Genomic DNA, 11,820 nt, shown 5'->3' on the forward strand with positions numbered 1-11,820 from the left:
ATCTTAATACTTTACAGAATATACCTAATAATATAGTCTAGTGTGAGTATAGCAAACATTGCTTCCACACCACCAGCAAAGACTTAATGTTTAATTATATTTCACTTGTAGAGTTTTACATAATGAACTCTTGAGGCTTTCTTTCAGGGAAACCAATACTTCCTCCCTTTGGGACTTGGCGAAAACAATAGATAAACAAGTCATGATATGGTCACCTACATAACTTTAATGTCAATACAGTGTGGACAATGTTTCACAGTTCTGCTTTCATGTTTGGGTGAACATTAGTATCTTGGACCTATTTTGTAATATCCATTGTGTAATTTGGCTATGACTCAGCAGAAATATTTCCTGGTTGTTTGACATGGGAACCTCTGAAGTGACCTTATCAAGTCAGTTTCTTTATTTTCAAACAGATGCATACCTCCCCTTTTGATGTCTTGGTTAGGTGTAGTTTCTTCCTCCAGAGCAGGCTCATCGTGTTCCCAATTTACAATCTGACATTTTTGTTTAAAATTATTTTAATTTTTTACTTATTAAATTTATGTCCCTCTCTCTGTACACCTCCTTGTCACATCCTCCTACAGCACTTCCCCTCTCCCTTCTCATTCTCATCTAAATGTTCGGAACACTCTGGTTACAAGCTCCTCCACCCCCCATTCAGGTACTTCAAGTCTCTGCCAGGATAGGTACTTCCTCTTCCACTGAGGACAGTCTAGGCTTCCCAGCTAGTAGAAAATATCCCAAGTATATGCAGTAGCTTTTGGGATAGCATTCATCCCATTTATTTGATTCCCATATGAAGTCCAAGCTGCAAATTTGCTACATATGGGTGAGAAGGGATAGGTCTATCACTTGGATGTTTTTAAATGCAGTTTCAGACTCTGAGAGCCCAAAGTTCCAGGTTAAATGACTTTGTTGTTGTTCCCTTGGAGTTCCCATTTCTTTAGGTGTCTGCAATTTTTCTTTCTATTCTTACCTAAAGTCCCCATGCTCCATGCACTGCTTGGCTGTAGGTATCTGTATCTGTCTGAGTCATCTGTTGGGGAACCCCTTAGAGGACAATACTCTCGTGTCTGCAAGGATATGAAAGCATATCATTAATAGTTTTAGGGATTGGTGCTTACCCATGAGTCTCAAGCTGAAACTGGTTATTGCTTGTGCATTCCCTCAGTCTATGCTCCATCTCTCATGCCTACATTTCATGTAAACTGGATATATTTTGGGTTGAAAGTTTATTGATTGAGTTGGTGTCTCTATAGTTCCACTAGAGTTCATGTCTGACTACAGGAATTTTCCTCACCAGGTTCTATATCATGAATGTAGTAAGTCACAGCTAAGGTCACCCCATGATTCTTAGGTTCTTCTCCCATCCCAAGTCTGTCTCATACTAGAGATGCTTCCCAGCTCCTAAACCCTGTCAGTTTTCAATTTCCATTATTTTTATGGCAAACTAGACATCTTTGCTGTTCTTCCCCATGCCTGATGCTGAGCTCCTAATTCCTCTCCCCATCACCTTTTCACCAAATAAAAATTCTATCCCAATACAAAGACGGAAGATTTTTATAGCAATCCCAGCCATTTTTTTTAAAAAACACTCCCTGGTGTAATTTATAATAGACAATGATCTTTGACTCAAAGAATTCTACATTGCTTTTATATTTGATAAACTACTTTTTAATTGTAGTCATGTAGTAGTTTGAAACAATAACCATACCATGCAGTTAGTGCTCTCCATGCTGAATTTTCCTCTGGAAAACAATTCATTTATAAGTTAGAAATTTATTGTTTCATTAATGTTCTCAGACAGAATATATTAAATTCATTACCAGAACATAATTTCAATGACCATGTTTCCCAATATTAGAGTTGTTCTTCTTTGAGATTTTCTATTTTGAAGATTTATTTATTTATTTACTTATATATTTTATGCATATGAGTACACTGTAGCTGTACATTTGTTTGGGAGCCATCATGCCGTTGCTGGGAATTTGTATTCAGGATATCTGCTTGTTCTGGTTGGCCCTGCTCCCTCTGGCCCAAAGATTTAGTTATTATTATATCTAAGTATACTGTAGCTGTCTTCAGACTACTTTGACATTCTCATGAGGCAGAATTTAGTGTTCCTAAATCTCTATGCACTCTTGTTTTTGAAAATACCTCCATCACAGACTGTTAAGCTCTTCTTTCAGCACAAGTGGGCTTTTCTATCCCAAAGCTGAAAACACATTCACACTTCTTCACAGCCTACATTTAAATGTTTATGAACCAGACGGTCATGGTTTTCATAGCAGCTGCCCCATTTCTTAATCACCATGTTCTACCTCAGTATTTTTTCCATTGCTATTACAAAATGAACAAGAAAGAAACTAATATGGGTAAAGAGTGTTTTATTTTTCATTGGTTTGAGAAACTATGCTTATCCTCTCCTGCCCAGCTATAAGCTGATCAGGTCATCATTGATAAATCAAAGATGATGCAGAGATGTGTTTTTTAAAATGCTGTATCAGGAATTGCATTACAGTAAAGAAAATATCAAGTTTGTACTGCATCTATGAGCCTGATAGAGCTGTCTCATGAGAAGCTCTGTCAGAGTCTGACCAATACAGATGTGGATGATCATAGCCAACCATCGGATTGAGCATGGGAACCCAAATGGAGGAGTTAGAGGAAGGACTGAAGGAGCTGAAGGGGTTTGAAACCCCACAAGAAGAATAAAAGTATCAACCAACCAGTCCCTCCAGGGCTCAAGGGGACTAAACGACCAACCAAAGAATAATAATGGAAGGACCCATGGCTCCAACTGCATATGTACCAGAGGATGACATTGTCTGGCATCAATGGGAGGGGAAACCCTAGGTCCTGTAAAGACTTGATGCCCAAGAATAGGAAAATGATAGGGTGGTGGGGCAGAAGTGGGTGGGTGGGTAGGGGAGCACCATTATGGAGGCAGGGGAGGGGGTGGTGTTGGGGGTTTACATGGAGGAAACCAGAAATGAGGATAAAATTTGAAATGTAAAGAAACAAAATAACCAATAAAAATCATTGCATCAGGAATTGCATCATAGTAATGAAAATATCAAGCTTGCACTGTACCCAGTGTCTAGGTGCAGAAATCCACACTTAGATACACAGTGTACAGAAACATTTGCCAATACTGAGGTACTATGTTTTTCTGTTCTCCATTGTGTAATATAAGCTCAGACTCAGATGTCCTTGCTCTATCTAAGGCCATAAAGGTTATGACCATGAAGATCCTTGGAGATTATTTGAGAGAATGAATTGATGGATGCTCATGAGTGAGTCCTGAAAAGGGGGGCACTGTGTCCATTTACACAGTAGTGGTTCACATAGCAGACATGACATAGACACATCTCAGGAAATGCCATGTTGGAGATCTCTCCAGCTATTATTGTAATTGCCCTGGAATATACCCCAGATCATGATGTAGGTATCAAAGGCATTTGAAAAAAATGAGATGAAATGAGGTAAGTAATTTGGATATTGTGATGGTTTGTATATTCTTGGACCAGGGACTGACACCATCTGGAGGTGTGGCCTTTATGGAATAGGTGTGACCTGGTTGGAATAGGTTTGTCACTGTGGATGTGGGCTTAAGACTCTCAACCCAGTTGTCTGGAAATCAGTCTTCCACTAGCAGCCTTTGGATGAAGATGTAGAACTCTCAGCTCTGCCTGCCCAATGCCTGCCTGAATACTGCCATGCTCCCACCTTGATGATAATGGACTGAACCTCTGAACCTGTAAGCCAGCCCCAATTAAATGTTGTTTTTTTTTTTATAAGACTTGTCTTGGTCATGGTGTCTGTTCACAGCAGTAAAACCCTAACTAATACAGAAGTTGGTACCAGAAGTGGGGTATTGCTTGCTGTGTTAGGCCTGACCATGCTTTTATTTGAAAGAATGTGGATTTTTGGACTTTGGATTTGGAACTCAGTGGAATGCTTTACATGGGGCTTAATGGGTCATCCTATTAGGAATATGGAAGACTTTGTTGCTGAGAGTAATTTGAAGTTTGTTGACCTGGCCCAAGAGATTTCAAAGGAGAAGAATTTCAGTATGTGGCATAAAGACTGTTTTTTGTGGTATTTTGGTGAAGAATGTGGCTACTTTTTGCCCTTGTCTGAAAAGTCTGCCTGAGGCTAAGGTGAAGAGACTTGGATTAATTGCATTAATTGCATTGACAAAGGAAGTCTTAAAAAAAGCCCAGCAGAGACTTTGTTCTCTGGTTAAGTCTCACAAAGAGAAGTTTGAACAAGCATAGCAAGCTTAGAAAGGCAAAATATAAAATATTTGGTTCCAGTATTAAAGGCATACCAGGAAGTGAAATGGAGCAAAATCCTGTGTTCTAGGAAATAAGAGATTAAGTGAGTGGGACCTTGGGGCAAGATGCTACCCAGCTGAATTTAGATCCAGGAATGGTGGTACACATCTTTAATCCCATGAGACAGGCATGCTGATCTCTGCATTCAAGGTCAATCTACAGAGCAAGAACCAGGATAGCCAAGCTTAGGCAGTGAAGGATATAGAAAACAGAAAGCCAGTGATAATGTAATAGTACAGGGGATCATGTTCTAGTTCCTATAAGCAGCAGAACTAGGCAGCTTCAGCCATGTGGCTCTGGCTCTAGAATTAAGAATGGAAGGAACTACTGGTACAATTGATGCTGGTTAGCTAGAGCTAAGACATTAGCAATGATTAAGAAGAGACCAACATCACTGAGTTGAAATCTGGGAAGTGTTTTCTAGGAACAAAAAGAAGCTGTGTTCCAGAGATACCCAAGGTTGTACCTTGTGCTGCAGCTGGACTTGGTAATGTGTAAGAATCACCCAGGTGGTACTAGTTTTGAAGGCATGAAGGGGTCATGAAGAACAGCTGAGGCTTGGCACTGTGAGAGATCATGGCCACTAAAGAAGGTATAGCCTCAGCTGTAGTTGATGGCCCATGTCTGAAGGGGTGATGCAAAGGATTTGAAGCTTGGCACCATGAAGAGAGCCTATGAGAGGCTATTGGTGAAACCTAGTTGTAGTGGAACACCCCAGTATATTGGAGATGTCAGTACCATGGAATGATCACCAAGAACAGCAGCCATAGTGAAGTGGATCAACCTGAGCTTACAGTGTTACAGAGGGCAGAGCTGGAGAAGTGATGTCAGCCCTTAGGGGGAGTCCAAAAGATCAAATGGAATCGCAGTGGAAACAAGAAGCTGTAACATTGAAATTGCCTTGGAGACTCAAAGATGTTAAAGATGCCAGAGCCATGGGATACATGCTGAGGAAAGTTGCTAACAGGGAGTGGAACCAGCCCAAGAGAAAGCAGATTGTTGCAGTCAACAAAGATGAAAAAGGAGTGGAGATCTAAAGACTGCTTTGACATCAGCCATGGTGATGCAGAGTTTGGCATTTGCCCAGCTGGTTTCCTGCCTTGCTTTGGGATTACAGTTAATTAGTTAGATGAATCTCAGAAGAGACCTTGAACTTTGGACTTTTAACATTGTTGAGACTGCTATAGACTAAGGACTTTGAAAGTTGGACTAAATTCATTTGCATTATGCTATGTTTAATTATGGCCCCCATAGTCTCATGTTTTTGAACAAGTCTATGAGGGCCAGGGAGTAGAATGTGATGGTTTGTATATTCTTGGACCAGGGAGTGACACCATCTGGAGGTGTGGCCTTGTTGGACTAGGTGTGGCCTGGTTGGAATAGGTGTGTCACTGTGGCTGTGGGCTTAAGATTCTCACCCCAGTTTTCTGGAAGTCAGTCTTCCACTAGCAGCCTTTGGATGAAGATGTAGAACTCTCAGCTCTGCCTGCCCAATGCCTGCCTGGATACTGCCATGCCCCCACCTTGACAGTAATGGACTGAACCTCTGAACCTGTAAACCAGTCCCAATTAAATGCTTTTTTTTATAAGACTTGCCTTGGTCATGGTGTCTGTTCACAGCAGTAAAACCCTAACTAATACAGATATGGAGAGACTTCTGCCAAAGTCAGAAGAGGAAGCAGAAAGAACAGGAGTGAGGACTGTGTATAGCTAAGCTTAACCAACAGGACATAGTACAGAGTGACCTTTCTTGCATCCCATACACCTCAGTGCTTTCTATTGACTACATAGGCACTGGATTTAAGCAATTCAGACACAACTGGCACCAGAGACTCATGAATTCCTTTATAGAGACCAGCCAGAAGGAGTAGGAGAAACAATGTATTTCGAAGATCATACAAATTGTTTACAATCTCAACATTGTCAGCAAAATCATGCAATTGATGAACATGATGTGAGATAGATAGAGTTAATTTGTCCATGTGAAGAAGTGCTATTGTTTTAGTCCCAGAAACACTCTAAACCTTGTAGCAGCCACACTGTTGTTTCTCTGAGGTGCATTGGTATTTTACCAAAACCTATAGTCTGAAGCAGCTATGATTAGATCAGAAATCATAATGCATACCTATTACCTAAGCCATGTCTTTAGAAACTATTCATCGCTACTCTACATGGCTTCAAGTGTATGCTGAGGGATGGTCCCAAGTTATTCACCCACTAATTTGACCAGGTAAGATGTTTCAAGTTGTAGGGCAAATAACCATCTCTAATTCTAGTTCAAAGTGCTCACACACAATGATGACTCAAGTGATATATCAGGTTTATAGTTCTCTTGGGGTAGTTCTCTGGCTTGTGGTGCCTGATGGTACTGAATACAGCTAAATAAATAAGCACAGGGAAAGAAATTCTACAATTGTCAATATGAAGCCAACTGAGAAAGCAGCACCAGAAAACTACCATAATGGTGCTCAGTCTTCCTAATTGTTTTATACTTTAATATGGTTCCACAATATGTGGAGACTCTAAAACTTAAAGTTGTTTTGTTGCTGTTTGACAACTATAATTTTGCTACTGTTTAAAAATAATATAAACATATTACTTGCATCTCCAAAAGGTTTCATGACTCATAGTTTGAGAATGTGTGCAGAGGCAGTCTGCACTAGAGAGCAAGAATACTAAAGCTAAAACTGGAAACACAGACAGACCAAGATTTGACAGCAACAAAGTTGAACACAAGCAATAGAAGAGCCATACAGTGTGAAATCTCCCCTGCTAGATTAATTTGGCATTACTTATTACCCTCAGTAATCATCAGCTGGCCAGTGGAATATATTCAGAAATGACCACTGATACCAAGGTCTAGAATTTTAAGGTATTATTGTTCTTGCTGCCTTCAGGGTAGAATTTCAATCCAAGAGCAATGGCTTTACTTATTTGAACTGGAAGCACATGAGTAGAGTTGAGGTCCCGTCAGTAGGGTTAAATTTATTGAGGAACCAGAGCTTAGTTACATTAGAATCCATGAAAACCAGTTCTCAACACACTGAAAATTTCAGAGCCTGAAATCTGTGAACCACTCATAGATTTCGGGACTATACAGGGTCTATACGTCTCAAGCCTCCCTTCCAGAGCACACGGTTTATCTCTTCCATAAAAGATAGCTCCATTTTAAACTTGCTGCTGTTGTATATGGTCATGAAATGGTACTGTTTTTTCCAAATTGCTAGGGTCTTTATAATAGGGATGACCTACCACCAGTTGTTGTTATTTAGCTCTTTTCAGAGACTATGAGGTATTGTATTATCTCTATCTATTGACTGTGAGGCCCTGGAAACATTGCCTGTTATTGTTTTGATACGAATTACCAGTAAAGGCTTTTGTGTTTTCAAAGAAATTCACATTTTCAAACTGCAGTCTTACTGGGGTGGTGGACCCTTACATTTTGAGTAGCTTTATATATGTCACAGCAGTGATTGTTAGGTTCCTCTGAAACAATCACTGACTCATTTCCCTAACATACCTTGGTTAGACTTTAGGCTAGCACATGCTGTTTTCATTAAAAAAACTCTACATTTCTTTTTTTCTTTTTAGTGACCAGCTCCTTGTTTTGGTGAACACTTCAACAGAGTGGCAGCAAATAATATACATGTTTAGGAACTAGTACTATCTGATGTTGATATTTTCTTTCCAAAGCTCATAATAATATTATATGTGAAATTGATCTCAATTAAGTTTTGAACAGGGAACAAATTGACACACATAGTTTGTCAGGAAATTGACCTAGATTGTAATACATTTCTCTATATATGTTTTGTTATGCTTTAACATCTGATTAGACAGGCATTCACTGTTCATCAAGAATTGTTTTTTTCAAAACCCTTTTAGAAAAAAAACATGAAGACCTTTTTAAATTATCTAAGAAATTTTCTACTGCACAGTTCAAAAATCTTCTTTATTTCTTTAACATACTACATATAAACTATGAAGAACCAGGTGACTGTGTTCATCATTACAATGACCCTTCTACTGAATCCCCATTTTCTACTTAGTTTCTTTATAGATTGTAGTAAACCACAAAGAAAAATTAGTGTAAGATTTTACTCTTAAATTCAATTTTTTATATATTGAGTTAAAAATTTCATAAAGTATTTGACTGTGTCATCGCTGAGTATTAATGAAGCTATATTGTGTTTTCTAGAAAAAAATAGACATTTTATTAACCCAAAGCAGTTAAATTTGAAACTGATTCACAAGTTTTTACTTCCGTCTTCATTTTTACTTTTCATTACACAGAGGGATTTCTCTACACTCTATAATAAAAATGCTTGTACAGAGCATTCTGAATTTACTTCTGCTGCCTCTGAACATACACAAATCCACGAAATCCTTTTAATATATGTACTCAAGAACTGGATATGGAAAACTTTCTCAAATCAAGTGTTTTAAGAAAATATTTCTTTAATAATGGCCATGGTCCAGTTATTCATTTTCTTTGAGATAATCTAGAAATCTCCAAGACAGAAAACAAAATGGCAATGAGTAGACATTGATTTTAACATTCAAATCATTACCCTTCATTGAAGGAAGGCCAAACAATAACAAAAGTTTGATATAAACCTTGAGGCAGGAGTTAATGTAGAGACTATGAAGGGGCACTAATTCTGGATTGTTCTTGATGGCCTTCTTATCAAGCCTTTTTATAGAACTGATAATTTATCAGAAGTTTACACGTCAAAGTATCCAGTAATATTTGAAGCCTCCCTCATCCATCTCTAAATAAGAAAATTTGATACATATTTGTATATGGCCCAGTCTTAATGAAATACTCTATAAATTTTGGCTAGCTGCTGGTGATTTTAGTCTAGTTAAAGTAAAAATAAAGTGAACTAGCACACATGATGATGTGGATTTTCTCACATCACCATTGTATCTTAAATATAATGTACAAGTTTACTATGTCCTAGGAATTTTTACATGGCATCACTACAACTCTGACCCAAGTGTAAATCTAATGTCATTCCATGCAGTTTCTCTAATATCAGAGTGATGCTTCCTAAACAATATTGTTGTATTTGTATTTTAATGTCTATTAGACTTTATTGACTTTATTTTATGAAAATCAATTCAGTTTTTTATCTCTTGCTTCTTTCCATGAGTTTTTATTAACTCGTTCTTTCAAACTCATTTTTTTTTGATATCCAACCAATAAATAAATAAATTGTCCCATTAACTTTCACCTTATCAGTTCTACAATTCAGGTAACCATCGCATGATATATCAGGAAATTTTCATCCCTGTGTATTCAGTGTTAGACCCTAAGCTTATCTTCTTTCACATCTGAATTTGTCTTCATCTGTTTACATTTCTCATGGTTTCTTTTAATATCTTTGATTGGGATCTTTCCTGCAGATATAATATAGTCTCCTTTTCAATTTTCACCTCTTTGCTACACCAAATGTCAAGTTTGTGATGACATATTAACTGTGCATTGAATCAATTTATTTGCAAGTTACAGGATAACATAGAAAATTCTGGATGTGTATCCGGTTCTTATGGTGATAGTTTTCCTTAAATAAGCTAATTCTTAATTGAGTACCTTATACATAGCAGAACACAACCAGGAAGATTTGTTTAACCCATTCCTCCCTTTCAGTCTGTTTTTATTAGTGTGAAGTTACAACTGTATTGCATCCCACAGGCAAGCTTGATGTCCACAAAACTCAGGGAAATGAGCTAACAATCAAGGTCAGAAAGGAAATGCTGCATCCAGAATTTTCTAGAAAATAAGACACTTAAGTAGTACTGTGCCCATGGGCTAAAAGATAATGCTAAAGGAAAAATAGAATTACAAACTCAGTGACATCTTCCTGGGTTCAGGTTTTGATTTGTATCTATCACATGTCGTTGGTTATTACAATGCTAGTTGGGGGCTAACTTTAAAAACATGTTCGCCAAAACAAGAGGATACCTCATCATGGAACTGGTTGAAGGCCAAGAACTTTATGAATACATCAAATATTCTGGCCACATAGAGGAGGACGAAGCCCGACAAATATTTTTACAAATACTGTCGGCAGTGAGCTACTGCCACAGACATGGGATAGTGCATAGGGGCCTAAAACCTGATAATATCATCATAGATAACAAGGGGAACACCAAAATAATCGACTTTGGGCTTAGTACCCAAGTCAAACCCGGAGATTTGTTGGATGAGCCCTGTGGTGCTTATGCTTTTGGTGCTCCTGAGTTATTCCTCTGGGAAAGATATGATGGAAGAAAAAGTGACCTATGGGCGTTAGGAGTGATATTGTATTACATGGTTGTTGGAAAGGTCCCATTCCACTTGGTCACCATACCTGAGCTGCAAAGGCAGACACTGGCAGGTGTATACCCTGCCCCCTGTGGGGTGTCCGACGAGCTGGAGGACCTGTTGAGCCTCCTAATGACAGTAAACCCCAAATATAGGCCGACAGTCACAGAAGTAATGAAGCATCCCTGGCTAAAAGGCCACTGGAAAGGATTAAAAAGTATTCATGAGGAACCGTTCCCTGTCAGACCAGATCCTGACATTGTAGATGCGATGCAGTATATTGGGTTCCAAGCAAAAGATATTAGAGAATCACTCACTAAAGAAAAATTTAATGAAATGTCATCTGCATATTATTTATTGGAAAGGCAGGCTCTCCAGAGGGAAGTCCGCTCAACCCAGGCTTCAACAGTGAGTCAAGTTAAGGCCCCATTCCCTTCCATGGATGCTGGTGCTGCTTCGTGTTTAAAAATTAAGAGGAGTGGAAGTGCTCCCATCCTTGGCAGATCGGTCTGGCCATCCTCCATTGGTCAAGTGCCAGCCTATGGCCAGAAGGTTAGGCAAAGAGCAGGCAGAAGATCCACTGGGCATGGTCTTGTCTTCCGGCCAAACCAGATGACACCCACACAGGACCAACACCACATATGTGCCATGAGTGTCCCCTGCATGCTTTCAACAAGCAGCATAAGTGAAGAGAACGTCAGTGAGAAGAGAGAAGAGAATCTCTCCCACAGTGCCCTAGCAGAGGATAAGCCCATCCGCAGCAGGGGCTGGTGCAGAGGCATCATGCGATGGACAAGGAGGGTGGGGAATGCCATCAGGACGCTGTGTTGCTGCATTCCATCAAGAAAAAACCTCGGCTGGGGCAGAGCAGAGTCTCCCCCCAGAAATGAGGCACAGGGAGAAACTCCAGAGACACAGCAGCAGGCAGGGCCCAGTGTCATCTGGGAACTTTCTCACATCCTGAGTATAAAGAGGAGGCTATTTGAAACACCCTGGAAAAAGACACAGTTGTAGAAGCTACAGCAGCAGTGGCAGCAGCAGCGGCAGCAGCAGCAGCAGCAAACACCCTGGCTTCCCTGTCTATGTTGGGGAGGCAGAGGACAACCACATAGGTGACGAGTATGTCTGCCTAGTCATCCAGACAGCTCATGCCTACCTCGCACAGCA

The 11,820-nt window shown here is 39.5% G+C and overlaps 1 pseudogene; it reads left to right on the forward strand.

The window, feature by feature from the left end:
* On the forward strand, positions 10,289-11,619 carry Gm9425 (predicted gene 9425; annotated as a pseudogene).

This window comes from Mus musculus, chromosome 2 (genome assembly GCF_000001635.26).
Source record: "Mus musculus strain C57BL/6J chromosome 2, GRCm38.p6 C57BL/6J".
NCBI classification, from domain to species: domain Eukaryota; kingdom Metazoa; phylum Chordata; class Mammalia; order Rodentia; family Muridae; genus Mus; species Mus musculus.